Raw genomic sequence first — 22,526 nt, 5'->3', positions numbered from 1 at the left:
GGACGACCTGCCATTCGGAGGGAGGTTGAAAGATTTTCACCAAAGGTGGCCTCTGATAACCTCCGACCAGTGGGTTCTCCAAATAGTGCGGTGCGGGTACACCCTGAATTTGGCCTCCACTCCACCAAATTGCCCACCGGGAGCCCAATCCTTCAGCTCCCATCACAAGCAGGTACTTGCAGAGGAACTCTCCGCCCTTCTCAGCGCCAATGTGGAAAAGAAAACAGGGGGGATGCGCCCCATCCTAGACCTGAGAGGCCTGAACAAATACCTGGTCAAAGAGAAGTTCAGGATGCTTTCCTTGGGCACCCTTCTACCAATGGTTCAGAAAGACGATTGGCTATATTCCCTGGATTTAAAGGACGCTTACACCCACATCCCGATACTGCCAGCTCACAGACAGTATCTCAGATTCCGTCTGGGGACACAGCACTTTCAGTATTGTGTGCTGCCCTTTGGGCTCGCCTCTGCCCCACGGGTGTTCACGAAGTGCCTCGTGGTGGTCGCGGCGTATCTCCGCAAGCTGGGAGTGCACGTGTTCCCGTATCTCGACGATTGGCTGGTCAAGAACACCTCGGAGGCAGGGGCTCTCTCCGGTCCATGCAGTGCACTATTCACCTCCTGGAGCTGCTGGGGTTTGTAATAAATTACCCAAAGTCCCATCTCCAGCCAGTCCAATCTCTGGAATTCATAGGAGCTCTGCTGAATTCACAGACTGCTCAGGCCTTTCTTCCCGAAGCGAGGGCCCACAACCTCCTGTCCCTCGCTTCCCAGACCAGAGCGTCTCAGCAAGTCACAGCTCGGCAGATGTTGAGACTCCTGGGTCATATGGCCTCCACGGTTCATGTGACTCCCATGGCTCGCCTTCACATGAGACCTGCTCAATGGACCCTAGCTTCCCAGTGGTGCCAAGCCACCGGGAATCTAGAGGATGTCATCCACTTGTCCTTCAGTTGCCGCAATTTGCTGCACTGGTGGACCATTCGGACCAATTTGACTCTGGGACGTCCATTTCAAATTCCACAGCCCACGAAGGTGCTGATGACGGATGCATCTTGCCTGGGGTGGGGGGCTCATGTCGATGGGCTCCACAACCAGAGGCTGTGGTCCCTCCAGGAATAGGATCTTCAGATCAACCTCCTGGAGCTCCGAGCGGTCTGGAACGCACTGAAGGCCTTCAGAGATCGGCTGTCCTACCAAATCATCCAAATTCGGACAGACAATCAGGTTGCGATGTATTACATCAACAAGCAGGGGGGCACCGGATCTCGCCCCCTGTGTCAGGAAGCCGTCGGGAAGTGGCGTTGGGCCTGCCAGTTCGGCATGCTTCTCCAAGCCACATACCTGGCAGGCGTAAACAACAGTCTGGCCGACAGACTGAGCAGAGTCATGCAACCGCACGAGTGGTCGCTCCATTCCAGAGTGGTACGCAAGATCTTCCGAGAGTGGGACACTCCCTCGGTAGACTTTTTCACCTCTCAAGCCAACCACAAGCTGCCTCTGTTCTGTTCCAGACTACAGGCACACGGCAGATTAGCGTCGAATGCCTTTCTCTTCCATTGGGGGACCGGCCTCCTGTATGCTTATCCTCCCATACCTTTGGTGGGGAAGACCTTACTGAAGCTCAAGCAAGACCACGGCACCGTGATTCTGATAGCGCCTTTTTGGCCCCGTCAGATCTGGTTCCCTCTACTTCTGGAGTTGTCTTCCGAAGAACTGTGCAGATTGGAGTGTTTTCCAACTCTCATTTCGCAGAACGACGGAGCACTTCTGCATCCCAACCTTCAGTCTCTGGCTCTCACGGCCTGGATGTTGAGGGCGTAGATTTTGCTTCGTTGGGTTTGTCTGAGGGTGTCTTGCTTGCCTCTAGAAAGGATTCCACTAAAAAGAGTTACTTTTTCAAGTGGAGGAGGTTTGTCGTTTGGTGTGAGAGCAAGGCCCTAGAACCTCGTTCTTGTCCTGCACAGAACCTGCTTGAATACCTTCTGCACTTATCAGAGTCTGGCCTCAAGACCAACTCAATATGGAATCACCTTAGTGCGATTAGTGCTTACCATCATCGTGTAGAGGGTAAAGCCATCTCTGGAGAGCCTTTAGTCGTTCGATTCATGAGAGGCTTGCTTTTGTCAAAGCCCCCTGTCAAGCCTCCTGCAGTGTCATGGGATCTCAACGTCGTCCTCACCCAGCTGATGAAACCTCCTTTTGAGCCACTGAATTCATGCCATCTGAAGTACTTGACCTGGAAGGTCATTTTCTTGATGGCAGTTACTTCAGCTCGTAGAGTCAGTGAGCTGCAAGCCCTGGTAGCTCATGGTCCTTATATCAAATTTCATCATAACAGAGTAGTACTTCGCACTCACCCTAAGTTCCTGCCAAAGGTGGTGTCGGAGTTCCATCTTAACCAGTCAATTGTCTTACCAACATTCTTTCCCAGACCACATACCCGCCCTGCTGAACGTCAGTTGCACACATTGGACTGCAAGTGAGCGTTGGCCTTCTATCTGGAGCGGACACAGGCCCACAGACAGTCCGCCCAATTGTTTTTTTCTTTCGACCCCAATAGGAAAGGGGTCGCTGTCGGGAAACGCACCATCTCCAATTGGCTAGCAGATTGCATTTCCTTCACTTATGCCCAGGCTGGGCTGGCTCTTGAGGGTCATGTCACGGCTCATAGTGTTAGAGCCATGGCAGCGTCAGTGGCCCACTTGAAGTCAGCCACTATTGAAGAGATTTGCAAGGCTGCGACATAGTCATCTGTCCACACATTCACATCACATTACTGCCTCCAGCAGGATACCCAACGCAACAGTCGGTTCGGGCAGTCGGTGCTGCAGAATCTGTTTGGGGTTTGAATCCAACTCCACCCTCCAGGACCCAATTTGTTCTGTTCAGGCTGCACTCTCAGTTAGTTGTTCTTCGTAGGTCAACTTCTGTTATGCCCTCGCTGTTGCGAGGTTCAATTGACCTGGGTTCTTGTTTTGAGTGAGCCTGAGAGCTAGGGATACCCCAGTCGTGAGAACAAGCAGCCTGCTTGTCCTCGGAGAAAGCAAATGATACATACCTGTAGCAGGTGTTCTCCGAGGACAGCAGGCTGATTGTTCTCACCTACCCTCCCTCCTCCCCTTTGGAGTTGCGTTTTACTCATTCCTTTGCTTGTCATTCAACTGAGCGGGAACGGTCGCGCACGGGCGGAAAGACGGCCGCGCTTGTGCAGTGGGCGTGCCCTGCGTGCGGGACCACCCGCGAAGTTTTGTTCCGGTTGGTGGGGGCTGCCGTGGACGTCAACCCAGTCGTGAGAACAATCAGCCTGCTGACCTTGGAGAACACCTGCTACAGGTATGTATCATTTGCTTTCTCTTGGCTATCTGAGTAATAATCAGCTTTTAGGCTTGAAATTTCTGTTTTTGACCAGGTCTAGTAATTTAAATTTACCAACTCATTTTCAGTTTGCAGAGACCAATATTCTAGCCTTGGAGTCAGGCACTTTCAACATAGTTTAAGATATGCTGGTAAAATGTTTTCTGGGGGGGAGAAAAGGACAAACCATTGAATTAATGTGACTTCACTGAGGCCCTGACGCTCAGAAGTAAACGCATTTACTTGTGTAGAATTTTCAAAGGCCCTTACTGCAGGAAACAATGAGGTTGCTTATACGGTCTGTGCCAGAGCTGGTGGTGGGAGGCGGGGATAGTGCTGGACAGACTTAAATGGTCTGTGCCCTGAAGAGGACAGGTACAAATCAAGGTAGGGTATACACAAAAAGTAGCACATATGAGTTGATCTTGTTGGGCAGACTAGATGGACCATGCAGGTCTTTTTCTGCCGTCATCTACTAAGTTACTGTGATCAGCGCAAGTAGCATACTAATGTAGTTAAAAGCATGCAAATAGGCTATTTCCTGTTCCTCTATGTTGCTCGAAGAATGGCGCGTAGAGCAAGGGCGCGCCCTTTCTTCCACAAACCCTACTCCACACACAGCTGCCACTCCAAAACTTTGCCGCTTTTTAGAAATTAATGTACAGGCATTTCCTTTCCTTCATCTCCTGCTCAGTCCCTCTTCTGTTGCCTTCTCTCTCTCTCTCGCTCTCGCTTTACACTCTGGATACTTCCTTCCTTGTGTTAATGAAATTGGGTTACTGTATCTCTTTGCTTCAAGGTCTCCTTGCTTGCTGGTGCAAATTTCTCCAGGTTTATGTGATTTACATTCATTGCCTATGTTATTTAGGATTTTAATTCAAAGTTCTTCTGCAGATACTCAAGGCTTAGCAAAATGAAGCTCTGTTCTAGTTGAGTTCAGTTTTAAAAAATTGTAAGCTTTCTCGTTCATTGCGATCTAATGGAACCCACTTAACAATCAATTCCTGCTGTTTGGAAAATACATGTTACAGAAACCAGGAATGTGGCATTTTCACTTGCTGGACAATGGAACAGATTCGATGACTGACATATCGCAGTTTAAAAAGCAGCTAAAAGTGCATGTGTTCTCTCAGGCAATCAGTTAAAAGTACATTTGTTCTCTCCGGCCTTTTTTTAGCACCTTGATGTTTTCCCTTTGTTCAGTTGGTAGCCAGTTGTATCCTGGCAGAGTGAGATGGCGATTTCTGGCCCTGTTTTTACGTGATATGGGTTTTTGTGTTATTTAATTATATATGTGATACTTGTAAGCCGCTTAGATTTGTAATAAGTGGGAATATGCATTTTATAAATAAATACTTGTTAACGTCACTCATCAACATTTTCCACCTGCTCCTAAGTCTGTGTGATGTCTGCAGTTTCGTTGTAGCTGCAATTTCTACAAGTTTGCTGAGGCCATCTTAAAAATAGACTAAAATAGGTCCTTTCATGTCCTTGTAACTTAAGCAACCCTCAGTATGATTTACACTTATGTCATCCTTTACTACAACTTTTATTGTAGCCGTACAGTGAGAAACTGGGGTGGGAGTTGGGAGGTAGAGCTTGGCCTACCCCCCCCCCCCCCCCCCCATGAAAAAGGTATTCTGCCGCTCTGATATAAAATATGACCAGTAACCAGGAGGCAATGCAAGCAACACTAAAATAGTGAAACAAGGGTACATACTCCCCCTTTTTTTCTTTTCTTTTTTTAATTCAGTTTCTAAAGCCCGTCTTCTAATCCTGGCTAGAAAGGGATACATTGATTGGCATAGACTTGACAAATATTTTGCATGGAAGAAGACTTGCTGTCCTAGTTGGAGGGGAGTATGAATGGGGGATTCAGGTGGCTCTGCATTATCTGTTGAGTTGGATACACCTCTGATTCCTGAGCAAATAGCACATCCTTTATCACAGAGTACTCTGTCTAGGAGGAAGTGCTGGATGCAGGAGTAATTTCGTTGAATCTCTCATGGGAGCAGCCGAGAGCTGGTGTGGCTGCTGGGGGGTGAGCAATTGAGGAGGCCATCAGGCTTTGGCTGTGGAGGTGAGTCCAAATGGGGAAGTTTGGAGCAGGGAAGCAAGTTAATAGACTCTCACAAAGTTACCCAGGTGTTAGGATTTTCTGTTTCTTCTGCTCTTCACCTTGAAATCGAACAAGGGCGCCTTGAAATGTATATAAGATGCAGTTATGGACTTGAGGAAAGCATCATCTCGGCTCACTTCGGCGGTAGTAGTTACAATGCCTTAATTTGTGTGTTAAGAGCTTACTGCTAAGCTGGATTCTTTATATTGCGCCTTAATTTCTGCACAGAAATCAAAGCGTATTCTATAACAACGTGTTTAACTTAATTGATTAGCTAATCAGCGCTAATTGGCATTGAGATTTACGCGCACAACTTGCTAGGCGTATTCTGTAACTTGGTGCGCATAAATTCTAAGTTCCTTAGCATGGGCAGCAGCAGATGAATCCAGAAGCCAGTGGGTTGTGTCCGTCTACCAGCAGATGGAGCTAGAGAGTACAGACTTGTACTGTGTGTAGTAGGACATCATGCTCACTGACCAGTCGGTATTCTCTGTCTCTAGCAGGCGGATGGACGTATTCCACAGGTTCTTGGCTTCTGGCTGCTCCTGTTCCAGCTTGGCTGGCTCAGTAAAGCTGGGGTTGACTGGCTGTTCGATGCCATCTTTGGGACGTACACCTGGTCACCCCAGGTCCCTACCTCACTCCGTGCCCCTCTTATTTCTGCCTCCCACCGCCTCCTTCCTCGCAGATAGCATGCATTGTTGATTTACAAAAAAATTAAAAAAAAGATTTTTAGTGCAGAGCTTGGCTCTTTAAAAAAAAAAAAAAAAAAATCCAGAGAGGAACGCAGGGCATTTAGAGCTCAGATAACAGGCTCTATTTGATGGTCTCTGGCGCTTTGTACTAGAGTGCAGAGAGGGAAGTTCCTTTCCATGCAGCATTCTATTTTAGCCTTTCGGTGAGTGATTATTTGTTTTGTGTGTGCGTTGTTTATGGCATCTGAGTTGGTTAAACGCTGCTCCCGCTGTGGGAAGCAGAGAGCAGCATTGGGCCTTTGTTTTTCGTGGTTGTGGGCCTGGAGGCACTTGAGGCGAGGTGGATGTGGGAGCTTCCCGCGCGCAATTTCCAGTTTGATGGGCCAGCGGCCATTGTTTGTTCTCCAGCGGTGTTTCCTGCAGAACTGTCCATTTCGCCGATGTCGGCTTCTTCGGGAGCCTGTTTGCCCAAATCTTTTACTTATATATATCAAATGCCACATAAAATCTACAAGTTGATAAAAATAGTGAGAATTTCTTGCATTCTGGCTACTTAAGCAATTCTGTCAAACTAACGATACTAGCTTTTACCTTTCCCATAGGAGTCCATGTGTGTGCCCTGCTGACAAGTTGAATCAAAATAGTGTTGATTATATACTTGTCTTGAAAAATCCCCTCTTCTGGAATCCCCTCTAAAATCTGCATAGACATTGAATTAACGATGCTGGGCCTTACCTCAAAATTTTCATAAAAATGCCTTCCAGTCAATATTGACATTTAAACCTAAAGGTTCCAGTGTATTTGCTGACATAAGAGCTTTTGCTGAAATACATGCAGGAATGGACATGTATGGTGGCAGCACCATGTTTACAATTGTCAATATCTAAAGTATCTGGGGGCTCAGCCTGGGAACATACAAGTGTATGTTGGTATTTCGGAACATAGACATCATTATTTTATAGACCCTAGTCTATCATATCTCCCCTCGGCCGTCTTTTCTCCAAGCTGAAGAGCCCTAGCAGCTTTAGCTTTTCCCATAGGGAAGCCGTCCCTCAGAAGCTTAGCAAAGATTGGGTGGCAGCACCGGTGGTTGGGCAGACTTCTACGGTCTGTGCCCTGAAAATGGCAGATACAAATCAAGGTCAGGTATACACATAAAGTAGCACATATGAGTTTATCTTGTTGGGTAGACTGGATGGACCGTACAGGTATTTTTCTGCCGTCCCCTACTATGTTACTATGTATGTGCTGGCATATAGACTTGTATATCTGTGTAGCATACCTATTGTGGATATGTGTTTTGCTCTATACCAGAACCACTCTGTGGGTACAGACTCAGTATTTTTATTAAAAAAAAACCAAAACTATTTTGCTCTGTATAACATTCACTTGCAGGTAACTAAATAGTGCTCAGCTCACATTTGTATCCTCACGTTGTTCTCAATAACCAGGGAGTTTTCATAAACTCCTTTACAGTCCCCTGCTATATCTTTAATCTTCAAAAGAAACACAGTTTTAGTAATTCCCAGTTCAAACAGTTGCCAGCAAGAAACACTGTTCCTTGTAACTAAACCCTCATGTCAGCACACCACACCCTTTAAGTATGCTAGGAACCTCCACCCTTCCTTCCTTCTTAAGCTCCTCCCTCAGGACTCCATAATCCTATCAGTTGACTGTCTTTCCCATTTAGGCTGCTAGAAAATGTAATTTCCTGTCTTCTCTGTCCTGGGAAACTGGCTGTTTGCCTAAGCTGTCGCATCATCTGATACCATTTGCCAGTATTGCTTTTGAGGGAAGACAAAAAACACAGGGGGATTAAGGGTATATCCTCCCCCTATCCCTCCACTGAAAAAAACACAAGTACATGAGTATTGCCACACTGGGACTGACAAAAGGTCCATCAAGTCCAGTATCCTGTTTCCAACAGTGGCCAATCCAGGTAACAAATACCTAGCAAGATCCCCAAAAAGCTCAATACATTTTATGATGCTTATCCCAGAAATAAGCAGTGGATTTTCCCAAGTCAATTTAATAATGGTCTATGGACTTTTCCTTTAGGAAGCCGTCCAGACCCTTTTTAAACCCCGCTAAGCTAACCGCCTTTACCACATTCTCTGGCAACGAATTCCAGAGTTTAATTACACGTTGAGTGAAGAAAATTTTTCTCTGATTCATATTAAATTTACTACTTTGTAGCTTCATCGCATGCCCCGTAGTCCTAGTATTTTTGGAAAGAATAAACAAATGATTCACATCTACCCGTTCCACTCCACTCGTTATTTTATAGACCTCTATCATATCGCCCTTCAGCCGTCTCTTCTCAAAGCAGAGGAGCCCTTGATGCTTCAGCCTTTCGTGATAGGGAAGTTGTTCCATCCCATTTATCATTTTCTTTGCCCTTCTCTGTACCATTTCTAATTCCATTATATCTTTTTTGAGATGCGGTGACCAGAATTGAACACAATATTCGAGGTGCGGTCGCACCATGGAGCGATACAAAGGCATTATAATGTCCTCACTTTTGTTTTCCATTCCTTTCCTAATAATACCAAACATTCTATTTGCTTTCTTAGCCACTGCAGTACACTGAGCAGAGCATTTCAACATATCATCAACAATGATGCCGAGATCCCTTTCTTGGTCTGTGACTTCTAACGTGGAACCTTGCATTATGTAGCTATAGTTCGGGTTCCTCTTTCCCACATGCATCACTTTGCACTTGCTCACATTAAACGTCATCTGCCATTTAGATGCCCAGTCTCGTAAGGTCCTCTTGTAATTTTTCACAGTCCTCTTGCGATTTAACCACTTTGAATAACTTTGTCGTCAGCAAATTTAATTACCTCACTAGTTACTCCCACCTTTCTATAACCTAGACATTTACAGGAGCAGGTGTAAATCCTGATATTGATCATGGGGGGATATAAATATGTTTTCCTTTTTATCCTCCAACTATTTCAGCACAGATGGGTGATAATTTACTTTAGTTCTTCTATCAGGTAAGACCTAATTTCTCCTTCCCCTTCTGAAATGGAGAAAGCATGCAATTATATGTTTGTTTTTTAAATTTTCAAATATATTTCCATTCACATAAAAAAAAGGAAACCAGATCCACAATATAAAGTAATATTACCTAACATAACCCTTCCCCACTAGCCCACATCAAATGAGAATTACCATAACATCAAGACAAAATCATGAAAATATCCCAAAACTAACGCCTTAATCCTTAATTAAACTCCTATTTAATACAGTCACTTGTCATGACTCCTAAGAAAATCTTCTAATTGCAACGACTCCCAAAAACTTTACTCTTTTTCTCTTGGAAGGTGATGATACATTTGCAAGGATACTTAAGGAAAAACAAAGCAATTACATGATGTTTCAGGCTTAAAAATGTCTTATGCCTCAACTGGGTTGCACTGGAGACATCAGGAAAAACATTAATCTTATCCCCACAAAATTTCTTTTCTTTCTTGGTAAAATAAGCTTTCAAAACTAACACCATTCTCATTATCAAATGTGACCAAGAGTAGAATGAGTAGTAATAACATTTTGCGTGTCCTCCAAGAAGGCTGTCGGATAAATACCTGAGGCTTTCGATTGATCCACCTGCTGATCAACCACCACCTTTTTTCTTAACTGGCACATAATAGCAGTTATTCAAGTTGATGGTCTCAGAATTCACCAAACCTAGAATATCCTTAAGATACTTCCTTAGAAGAATCTCAGGAGATAATCGGTAAATTGAGGGAAATTTTAAGAAACATAAATTGCAGGCTCTGCGAGCATTCTCCATCATGGATTCCAATCTAGAATGAAGAACATGAAAATCTTAAAGGAGACCAATGAAGCCTGCAATGTCCCAATCTGAGATTGCATCCCTGAAAGTTGCTTATCTAATATAATTAAGTTGGCTACTTGCTCAGAGAAAGAGGCAGTCGTAATGACTGTTTTAAGCATCCCTTCCATACATGAGTTAATGTAACACGGTGGGTTATATTCATATATTTTTTCTTATTTTTATTTTTTACCTGGGTCTGGGGGAGTCTCCGGGCTTCCAGTGATTGTTGGTAGCCAGTGCTGTGGTTCTGGAAGTGATCCTGGGCTTCCTACTTGGAACTGCGCTGCCCGCGGCTTGCCCCAATACTCTGAGCTTTGGTTTTGTTTTTTTTTGAGTGGGCATTGGTCGGGCATGTGTGTAGGGTGGTGCAGAACTTAATTAGAGTGAACATCTCTAGTTGTATAGAAGTTTTGATATAGATTTATGATAAAAATCTGTAAATACCTTTAAATGTGTGTTTAAATTTCTAAAAAATATACTGTATGTGTAGTTTGATGGCACTAGTGGTTGTAAGATACTTTGATCAAATTGTATGGAACTTTTATGGGTTTGTTTTGTCTGGAACGCATTGCCACGCAACCTAAAAGCAACCTATGAACTAACCAACTTCCGTAAACTACTAAAGACCCATCTCTTCGACAAGATATACCACAAAGATCAAAACATGTGAAACTCCCACACATATCCAGAAATGTTAAGAATGCCTTCGGTTATATCACTATCATGTATTCCATTACCATGCAACCCAAAATCCTTCTGTAACACCAAATGTCTATTCTCTTCTCATTTCCACTATCCATGACATATTGTAAGCCACATTGAGCCTGCAAAGAGGTGGGATAGTGTGGGATACAAATGCAATAAATAAATAAAATAAAAATATAACATTTCTGTTGTTTTCTATGGGAAATTATGTTCCAAAATGGAGACTATGAAAAATGCTAATTAGGGTCCATGAGGCAAACACCCTGTGTTCTGAAACCTGATTGGCTGGCAGAGGTCAGCTGGTGACTCAGAATCACAAAACAAATCCTGCATCAGGGCCACTGGTACCAAAAACGCCTGACGCAGCCTTGGCAAAACGGGGACTCCCTGTTGGGTGTATGTGAAGATTGGAAAAGCTGGTGGCTGTTATGTGAAGATTATGAAGATCGCAAGTTGAGTATTTTCTTCTTATGCCTTAACCAGCTATATATTCAATTTCTTTTGGACTATTTTCCTGCGTGATTTCCCTGCTTTAGTGACTTGATACTGACACGTTGAACCTTTCTCTGCATAGTTGCAAGTGGAAGTTTTTTCCTGTGATGGCGAGCCATGCCCATGCCTTAAAGCAGTACAGGCTGGGCGGCACAACTGAGGTTTTTTCCTCCAGTTTATGTGAGTGAGTTTTGTGTGTGTCAGTCAGTCCTGAGTAGTGGAGTGTTTGTAGGAATTGTTGAGTGTTTTGAGTTTCTGTGATTCCAAATTAGAGGCCAACCAAATACGAGTTTTTGTATCAAAACTGGCATGAAATTCGCTTTTCGCTTTGTTTCGGTTTCAGCAGAAAGTGGTGTGCCTGGGGAAGGGGCTTCTTATATTTGTGGGGAGAGAGGGAGGAAAGAAGGAAGTGAGAGCAGGAACTCCTGTGGTTTGGAGGGCTGTGGTGCGGTGACAGAGAAGGAGGTAGAGGGGGAAAGAGTGAATGGTGCTGTTCCCAGTCAGAGGGCTGGGCTGGTTTCAGTTTCATCCAAAACTGAGCAGCAGATTTAGGTTGCAGATTTGTATACTATATTGCAATATTAGGCAACTTAGAATTATTCTTTCTATTGTAAACTGTACTGAACCTGCAAGGTATTTTATATAGGTTGCTGTAGGTTCTTGGCTTTGTTTTTATGTGAACCGCATTGAACCCTGAAAAGGGGAGTTTAGCAGACTATAAAAATAAATTTGATATTAATGTAAGTTATATAAAAGGGAAGAAATAGGTGAACCTTGGGGAACCCCCACAAGGAGGCACCCACGAAGATGAAAAACTAATGTCCTTTAATACTAAATATTGTCTATTTTTCAAGAAAGACTCAAACCAGCATAAGGAATGTCAAGTGAAATGCAAAGCGCTGATAAGGAAGGCTAAGAGGGACTTCGAAAAAAAGATTGCGTTGGAGGCAAAAACACATAGTAAAAATTTTGGGGAGGTATATTAAAAGCAGGAAGCTGGCAAAAGAATCGTTGGACTGCTAGATGACCGAGGAGTAAAGGGGCGATCATGGAGGACAAAGCCGTAGCAGAGAGATTAAATTCATTCTTTCTTCGGTCTTCACCTAGGAAGATTTGGGTGGGATACCGGTGCCAGAAATGGTATTCGAAGCTGAGGAGTCGGCGAAACTTAATGAATTCTCTGTAAACCTGGAGGATGTAATGGGGCAGTTCTACAAACTGAAGAGTAGCAAATCTCCTGGACCGGATGGTATTCATCCCAGAGTACTGATAGAACTGAAAAATTAGCTTGCGGAGCTATTGTTAGTAATATGTAATTTATCCTTAAAATCGAGTGTGGTACCGGAAGATTGGAGGGTGGCCAATGTAACGCCAATTTTAAAAAAAAAGGTTCCAGAGGAAATCCAGGAAATTATAGACCGGTGAGTCTGACGTCGGTGCCAGGCAACATGGTAAAGACTTTTATTACAAACAAAATTACAGAGCATATTCAAAAGCATGGATTAATGAGACAAAGTCAACATGGATTTAGTGAAGGGAAATCTTGCCTCACCAATCTACTACATTTCTTTGAAGGGGTGAACAAACGTGGTTAAAGGTGATCCAGTTGATATTGTGTATCTGGATTTTCAGAAGACGTTTGACAAAGTACCTCATGAACGACTCCAGAGGAAATTGGAGAGTCATGGGATAGGAGGTAGTGTTCTATTGTGGATTAAAAACTGGTTAAAAGATAGAAAACAGCGTAGGGTTAAATGGTCAGTATTCTCAATGGAGAAAAGTAGTTAGTGGGGTTCCCCAGGGCTCTGTGCTGGGACCGCTGCTTTTTAACATGACCTAGAGATGGGAGTAACTAGTGAGGTAATTAAATGACACAAAGTTATTCAAAGTCGTTAAATTGCGGGAGGATTGTGAAAAATTACAAGAGGACCTTACGAGACTGGGCGTCTAAATGGCAGATGGCGTTTAATGTGAGCAAGTGCAAAGTGATGCATGTGGGAAAGAGGAACCCGAATTATAGCTACGTCATGTTTTAATAACCCCTCTCTAGACCTCCGGGGGACCCGTGCCCACGGAGATAAAGAGTGGGTTTCAGAAGGCTCATTTTAAGTCTGTTACCCAGGACCTCGGCTTTCTGGCTTCTGGTGTCTAAGTGTATCTTAGGGCATCTATTCTCCCACATAATGCACTTAGGAGCCTCCTTGCTTATGTGAACACTATTTGTGTAGGGGTGTTCAAAGAAACAGATATGCAGTCAAGAAATTTAGGCATAGACTAGGAGAGTAAGTGTTAGAAATGATCTTTATTCACACCAATTGGAACTTCAATCAATCTGGCACACTCATCAGTCAGAATCTCAGGTGGACCGACCGTAGTTCTGCCCTCTGGGTAGAGTTGGGGAAAATTCCAAACTCCGCCTAGATTTGCAGATCTTAAATACTCTCTTCTGCCCATTCAACTCAATGGGCACACAATTTTTTTCATATGTGAATCATACTTTCTGACAGTTTGCTCAATCGCATATCGGATGCCCACCTCTCCCTCCTTTCACCTATTTCTTCATAACTGTAACTTCCTGAGTTGTAAACAACTTTCCTAACATACAGAGATTAGTATTCATATCTCATGAACAGGACGCCATCTTTACAAAAGCAGACTCCATTTTATGAACCCAACTCCTTACTATTTTAGCCATTAATTCCTCCATCTTGGCCCTTACACTGTATTTGAATGTCACACCAGATCCTAATAAGGCTTGCCAACCGGTCCTGCTTCCGCAGGCACTCAGCTGCAAGGCCATCATCAGATTTTCAGGCCTAGTCAGTGCTTTTCAGCAGTCTAGGCTATAGAGCTCGGCCCACCACTATTCCAGTGGAGGGGTCTCAAGTTGTAACACATATTAACAGTCATGCAAGGTTCCACGTTAGGAGTCATCAACCAAGAAAGGGATCTAGGTGTCTCCGTTGATGATACGTTGAAACCTTCTGCCCAGTGTGCTGCTGCGGCTAAGAAAGCAAATAGAATGTTAGGTATTATTAGGAAAGGAATGGAAAACAAAAATGAGGATGTTATAATGCCTTAGTATCGTTCCATGGTGCGACCGCACCTAGAATATTGTGTTCAATTCTGGTCGCCGCATCTCAAAAAAGATATTGTGGAATTAGAAAAGGTGCAGAGAAGGGCAACAAAAATGATAAAGGGGATGGGACGACTTCCCTATGAGGAAAGGGTAAAGCGGCTAGGTCTCTTCAGCTTGGAGAAAAAGAGGATGAGGAGAGATATGATAGAGGTCTATAAAATAATGAGTGGATTTGAACGGGTAGATGTGAAGCGTCTGTTTACGCTGTCCAAAAATACTAGGACTAGGGGGCATGTGATGAAGCTACAATGTAGTAAATTTTAAAACGAATCAGAGAAAATGTTTGTTCACTCAACGTGTAATTAAACTCTGGAATTCGTTGCCAGAGAATGTGGTAAAGGCTGTTAGCTTAGCGGAGTTTTAAAAAGGTTTGGGCGGCTTCTTAAAGGAAAAGTCCATAGACTTATTAAATGGATTTGGGGAAAATCCACTATTTCTGGGATAAGCAGTATAAAATGTTTTGTACTTTTTTTGGGATATTACCAAGTATTTGTGACCAGTATTGGCCACTGTTGGAAACAGGATTCTGGGCTTGATGGACCTTTGGTCTTTCCCAGTATGGTAATACTTATGTACTTATGTATTAACCAATGGAAGACAGAGCCTACCAGTCCAACTTTAGATAGTAATTCTAATAAAATGTCATTATTAACAGTATCAAATGCTGCAGAGATGAGAAATGTAACACCATATCAGCAGAGATGAGAAATGTAACACCATATCAGCACCTTTGTACAACACCTGCTTAACTTCAGTAGTTAATGACAACAACAGGGTCTCTCTACTATGAAAAGAACAAAACCCATGCTATGAGCTATGCAACCAGAGCATATCTATCCAAATAGATAACTGAGTGCCAACCACAAATTCAACTAGTTTTGTGAGGAATGGAATATTTGTAAGTCTTCATCGGGCTGCTTGGGTATTAGTCAAAAATATATTCTCCATTTCTTGAGGAAACCAACTCAAGTCTGAGGTAGTATTAACAAACAAAACAAGCCAGTTTAAAAGATCAGATGAAGGATTTTTCAGTAAGTAAGAAGGTATATTGTCCAGTGGACATCCTGATCTAGATAATCTATTTACCCAAAGGCCTAAAGTTGATGAACAAACAGACTGAAACTGAGACCTCCTATCAGTTGAAATCTTTTCTAAATCTGTTATCAGTAATTAATGCAACATAACAGTTTGCAATCCCTGAAACCGTTGAAAAGATTGGTGAATATTCTTGACTTTAGAAGCAAAATAGCGGTCAAGAGAGTGGAGGGAAATCTTTGCTTCGCTTGTTTTATCGGCTCTTTTCATCTTTGTCAGAGGACTAGACATTCCTTTTTGCTGTTACAGCAGCGTTTCTCTCTTCCAGACACTATCGATTTTATGTAGGCAGAAGTTTCCCTTTTGGACACGGATTACTTGTGCTTTTGCCATCTGTGTTCCCTTTCGCCGCAGCGCTGCTATTATTGCATTTAGTCCCTACTTCTCATGATCTTATTGGAAATATTTCCCTAATGGGTCCTTAATTTACCTGATTGGTGGCAGTACGGTAACTGCGTAGTTATTTCCTTCAGGGAAGTTCTCCTATTGCTGATGTTTAGATGGCAAGCTTTTGGCTGCCCTCGAGTACATTAACTAGTATGTCAATTTCTTTGATGTTGGCTAATTACATTTCAGAAGTTGGTGCCTGCACTTCATCAAGTCCTTTGGGAACCACACATTCATTTTCTACTACTCCTTTCAGCCTGTTTCAGTATGCCTGAAAAAAAAAAAATATATATATATATATAATATAAGCCGTTGGTTCTGTTTATTGTTCAGGTCACGACTGCTGTTACTCTTTTGTCTATTTTTCCTTGCTGTGAATTACAGGCATGTTTAGTGCCTATAGTTCTTAAGTCAGAATTAGAATTGCAGCATGGTTTTTAGTGGTACAAGGTGAAGGTGTTTAGAATTGGACTGTCAGCAGTATTTTAGCGCTGGAACCTTTTCAAGCTCTTGCATGCTTGCATTTGATTCTGTGAGTCTCAGTTGGCTGAGCAGGGAGTATTCTTTTTAATTCCTGTAGCTCTTCTCTGCTTTGAGCAACAACCATATATTAAAAATAATTAATATTCTCAGCTGCCTCCTGGATTTGAGCATTTTGCAATACCGCAAAGCTCTCAGCTTCTTTTCAGACCTCTGGGGTTCTGTTCTGTTTAGTTTATTCAGGGCCTCTTTTACAAAGCCTTGCTGCCGATTCTCGGTGTGGCAAATAAAAGGAAGCCCATTCAATTCCTATGTGCTTCCTCTCATTTGCCACACGGGAATTTCTAGCGCGCCTTTGTAAAAGAAGCCCTCAGTGTTTAGCTGAAAACAATTGGTTGTATGATACATTAGTAATTTCTAGTTTAATAGCATGGTTCCAGCAGCTAACTGAATGTGTCATAAACATCCCTGAATCTCTATGGGTTAGGTGCAAGTTTCTCTTATCAAATGTGGCCACTGCATTAACCTATTTCTCAGGCATTTAGCTTCAGAGGCATGGGAGTGGCTTTGGCAACATGTGGCTCCTTGGAGCAGCTTCGCCAGTGGCTAGTTGTATGGAGTGGATTCAGCTCTAAGCTACTGCACTGCATAGCTTCAGTGCCTGTGGCACATTACAGCTTTAACTACTTTTACACACTTATTACTGGGAGATTTAAATTTATGTTTTGATGACAATTCTTAATATTTAGTAATATGTTTTGTTATTTGGAATCTATGCACTTGCGGATTAGTGAGAGAGAACCGACACATGAAAAGGGATGTACGCTTGACTTTATTGCTTCACTTACTAAACAAGATATTTTTCAATTGATATGTAAAATTACCTGGTCTCCAGTTCATTGGTCTGATCAGTATTTAATTGATTTTACATTATATCTCCTTTATCAATAGAGAGAGATCACTGAAAAATCTCAGGTTAATCAGATGAGAAGAACAGTTGCTGTTGACCAGTTTTGGACACAAATAGAATACCAATTGGATAGGTCTGATTCTAATTCCCTCATGGGTTCCGTCACCATTTGTCTGAGCAAAGCACTTGACAGGCATCCACAATTTCTCTGCTTCTTTCCAATTCAATCCACATCAGACAGGTTGAAATCTCCCAGCAACAGCACCTCCCTTTTCATCCTAAGCTTCAATCAGATCCTTTTCCAGCTTCCCCATTTGTGCCGGTCTGTACTTAACACCCATGTAGATAAAGGTTCCATCTTCTCTTTCCAGAACGATCCATATCGCTGCTTCTTTTCCCCAGGTTCCCTGCATTTTAGCTGCTCTGATTTTTTTTTTCACATACACTTCCACTCCTACATAGTAAATGATGGTAGATAAAGACCTGGTTCATCCAGTCTGCCCAACAGTTGCATTCATTATCAATTTATGATTAAACCAACAATGAATGTGATAAAATACTTGATCATGGTTTTTCTGGGACATAGACAGTAGAAGTCCACCCAGCACTGTCCTGACGTAGCTACTGAAGTTGCTGTCAAAGCAGTTTCCAAAACCATTCTAAACAAGATTTCCATTGTATAATTATGGTACAGCCAGAGACCCCCCCACTGGAATGGTGGCGGGCCCAGTCATAGAGCTCAGGCCATTACAAACCTTGGCTGAGTCAGAAATCTGATGGCTGACATAACTGGGAGCTTACTGGAAAAGTATGGCCTAGTTTGTAGCCCGGATTGAGGCCTAAATAAGCTAAATTAGGAAAAGTTAGGCCAATAGATATGGAAACAAAATGGAGGATTTCAGCACAAAATGGAAGCCGTATCTGTTGCAAAGTGGAATTTTCTCTAATGTAAGTTAGAAAAACAAGTTGAGAAATGAGACTTTCCTGTGAGCAGGATTGTGGTCAGCCATGGTGTGAGAAAGGAAAGGTGTAGCTGGATGCAGGGTCTTGCTTAAGATTTGTGGTCAAGCGAGCTAAAGACAAAACCATGTTAGCAAGATAGAAGCTACTCATTAGCATGAGCCAATCAGTGACAACCATGACATTAGCATAGATCCAATCAGGTATATCTACTGTCATATTATCCATATCCTGATGGCACCTATAAAAATCAGGGTATTTCCTGGTTTACGTTAAAGAGAGAGAATAGGGTTGCCACTCTCTCTCTCCAAGGGAAACCAATGTGTCCAGCAGAATTGACAAATTACCTAATTGCTTTCCCTTGTAAAACCTCTAATTGGTAAAAGAAATTATAAAAGATTAGGAACTAATTAATACCTGTTTGCAGCTGGATTATTATATTCCTATAACTAATTGATTGTACGTGCCTGTTGTCAATCACTGATTTGACTTGTATCTTGGCAAATAAACTCCTCATTCCAAATGATGATTTGTGGACTTTACTTTATGATCAGAGGCTGTAAGTATAAATGCTTTTGCTGTATCAGGCTGTCTTTCACTGCATTGTATAACCTGTGACATAAATCCAGTTTGTCATAAGGCTGGTATCTTTTCCTTAGACCTAACATCTCTCTTAGTGGCAATTCCTTTTAGAACTTCACAACTCCTTGATTACCCCAGTACTAGTGCTATTTAGAGATGGAGTCAGATTTAAGGTCACTCCAGCCTTCTTGGGGGGCTCGGGACCCCTCAATTCACAACACCATATACGGGTCACCGCCATCTCTTTGGCCCTCCCTATCCTTCCAAAAAAAGATTATAGCCCAGTATGATCGCAACCTATTCATGGGAATCATTATACCATGTCTTTTTAATATCAACATTATCCAAGTCTGCCTCAAGCATCAGGACTTGCAAATCATGAACCATTTTACTTAGACTACGAGCATTTGTTCTCATTGCTTTCCACGTGTTAGGTGATTTGTTTAGATGGTTTTCTGTATTAACATTACCTTTTCCACTGCTGTCATGTTTTGCTGGGAGAGAGTCCAGGCGAGCAGTGGTGGTCTCAAAATGTTATTGAAGACAGTAACAAAGACTCAACTCAGAGCCATGTTTCGGTGAGCAATTACTTGCTTCACAAGTCATATAAGCTAAAAAAAAAATACATTAAAAAAATATATACCCCATCTTAAACAACCATTTCAATTAATTTAACTATCTTTATTCCGTAATTATATATTAAAAAAAATCACAATGTTATCCATCACACTTTTAAAACATTTACCAATTAAGGCATATCATACCCACACTCTCACTTCTCTATCTCACACGTACCCACACACTCACATATCCAAAAGTAATACAGAAAATATTTTCCAGAACAGTTAATATCTTAAGCACATTATGGTTTGAAATTATATATGGTCGTTATTCCAAGGGAAAAGTTCAAGCTCTAATACCAATCTTCTGCTCGTTAACCCATATAATCAGATGGATCATTTAGTAAACATAGTCCACATTGTTAAGTAGTATATTCTAAACAGGTAACCTCCCGGAGATGATATACTTCTCAAGAGTCCATGGGAAAACAGTCAAAGCAGATCCGATCGTTCCACTTGAAAGAACTCCAATCTCCAACCTTTTTCATTCACAATCAATATCATAGTCCTCTTATAATTCTTTATCATAAAACTCGCCATATAAAACTTTTTGTTTCTAGTGTTATCTCAGTATCAGGCATATTGTAAAGTAATACAAAACAATCTATCAACATGTAAGGAGAGTAAATAAAAGCAAGAGCAAAAGGAAACCGATATGGTTCTCCAAGCAAGTGGCTGAGAAAATAAAGACTAAAGAGTTGGCATTCATGAAATACAGAAAAACTCAAGAAGAGGAACACAGAGAAGAATACCGGATGAAACGGAAAGAAGCCAAGAGAGAGATAATGTCTGGCAAAAGCACAAAGGGAAGAACAAATGGCTAGAAATGTAAGGAGGGGCGACAAGAATTTTTTCAGATAGATTGGTGAAAGGAGGAAGACTAAAAATGAAATTGTTAGACTGAAAGATGCTGTGAACTGCTATGTGGAGAATGATGAGGAAAAAGCAAATGTGCTAAGTAGATACTTCTGTTCTGTGTTCACGGAAGGAAATCTTAGAAAAGGACCACGATTGATTGGCAAAGGTACATATGAAAATGGAGTGGGTATAGCACCATTTACGGAAGAAAGTGTTTATGGACAAGGTGGACAAAGTGTCATAGACCGGACGGGATCCATCCGAGGATATTGAGGGAGCTCAGAGAGGTTCTGGCGGGTCCTCTTAAAGATTAGAATTGGATTGAGGATGTAGATGTAATCTCCTTAGATTTGCGCAAATCCTTTGACTAGGTTCCTCATAAGAGGCTCTTGAATAAACTTGACAGGATGAAGTTAGGACCAAAGTGGTGAACTGAATTAGGAACTGGTTGACAGATAAGACGCGAGAGAGTGGTGGTTAATGGAATTCACTCGGAGGAAGGAAAGATGAGAGTGGAGTGCCTCAAGAATCGGTGCTGGGGCCGATTCTGTTCAATATATATGTGAGCAACATTGGCAAAGGTTTAGAAGGTAAGGTCTGCCTTTTTGTGGATGATACCAAGATTTGTAACAGAGTGGACACTCCGGAGGGAGTGGAAAACATGAAAAAGGATCTGAAGAAGTTAGAAGAATGGTCTAATGTTTAGCAATTAAAATCCAATGCTAAGAAGTGCAAAGTGATGCAATTAGGGAGTAGAAATCCAAGGGAGACATGTGCTAGGCGGTGAGAAGCTGATATGCGCAGACAGGGAGAGGGATCTTGGGGTGATAGTATCTGAGGATCTGAAGGCGATGAAACAGTATGACAAGGAGGTGGCCATAGCCAGAAGGTGCTAGGCTGTATAGAGAGAGAGGTGTAATCAGCAGAAGAAAGGAGGTGTTGATGCCCCTGTACAAGTTGTTGGTGAGGCCCCACTTGGAATATTGTGTTCAGTTTTTGGAGGCTGTATCTTGCTAAAGATGTAAGAAGACTTGAAGCGGTCCAGAGGAAGGTGACAAGAATGATATGGGGCTTGCGCCAAAGGACATATGAGAAGAGACTGGAAGACCTGAATATGTATACCCTAGAGGAGAGGATGGACAGGGGAGATATGATACAGACAATTAAATACTTGAAAGGTATTAATATAGAAACAAATATTTCCCAGAGAAGGGAAAATGGTAAAACTAGAGGACATGAATTGAGGTTGCAGGGTGGTAGACTTAGGAGTAATGTCAGAAAATTCTTTTTCACGTAGATGGTGGTTGATGCCTGGAATGATCTCCCGAGGGAGGTGGTGGAAAAAAAAAACCTGTGGCGGAATTGAAAAAGGCATGGGATGGACACAGAGGATCTCTAATTAGAAACTGGATGATATAAAAAAAACAAAACTTAAAGGTTGCATATGTGTTTGCATATCAAGTGATGCTTAGATGGCGACCTTGGCTGCATCAACTAAGGCCGGTGCTGGGCTGCCTTATACGGTCTGAGTTCCGCATATGGCGATCCGGTTTAGGATGGGCTGCAGAGAGCTTCAGTGGAAATTCCAGTGGTATGGAACGTGAGGACAGTGCCGGGCAGACTTTTACGGTCTTTGTCCCACAAACGACAAGACAGATGTGGATAGACTGGAGAGGGCTTTGACGGCAACTCCAGTAGTTGGAGCATAAAGACAGAGCCAAACAGACTTTTACGGTCTGTCCCAGAAACACCAAAGAAAGACTATGATCAAGCATAAATATCATGAAATGATAATGAATGTGACTGTTGGGGGCAAACTGGGTGGACCATTCAGGTCTCTGTCTGCCGTCACTTACTAAGTTACTTAGAATCTAGAGCAACTTTACCATGCCAGCACCAACATCCAAAACAAGGATCCTACCTATGATATTTTAGGGCCCTAAATATATTATAGTGGGTCCCTAAAATATCAATATATCTTCAAGAAAACTGAACAAGTCAAATTACTACAGAATACTACATAGAAAATTCATTCTAACAGAATACCTTACACACAGAAAACAAATGCCAAGTACAGAATAAGTGACCATAAACATAATTAAATCGAAACCCCAAGAAGCCAGACCTTGCATGCAATACAGCACCACAGAAATGGAAAGAGATGCATTTATTCTTACATTGTTCTAAATTTAAAGATAGTTGCCAGGGATGGTGTTAGGGGGGTAAAACTAGGGCAACTGCCTTTGGCCCCCCTGGCAAGAGAGATCCCCAAGCCTGCCAGAA

At 42.5% G+C, this 22,526-nt stretch overlaps 1 protein-coding gene across 3 annotated transcripts in view; it reads left to right on the top strand.

Annotated features, from left to right (window-relative positions):
• Positions 1-22,526, top strand: part of EFNB2 (ephrin B2) — a 67,577-nt gene that overhangs the window by 27,313 nt on the left and 17,738 nt on the right. The window lies entirely within an intron of this gene.

The sequence above is a fragment of the Microcaecilia unicolor genome, chromosome 4 (genome assembly GCF_901765095.1).
Source record: "Microcaecilia unicolor chromosome 4, aMicUni1.1, whole genome shotgun sequence".
Classification (NCBI taxonomy): Eukaryota; Metazoa; Chordata; class Amphibia; order Gymnophiona; family Siphonopidae; genus Microcaecilia; species Microcaecilia unicolor.
The sequence above is the reverse complement of the archived record's forward strand: the minus strand, read 5'-3'. Positions and strand labels throughout refer to the sequence as shown.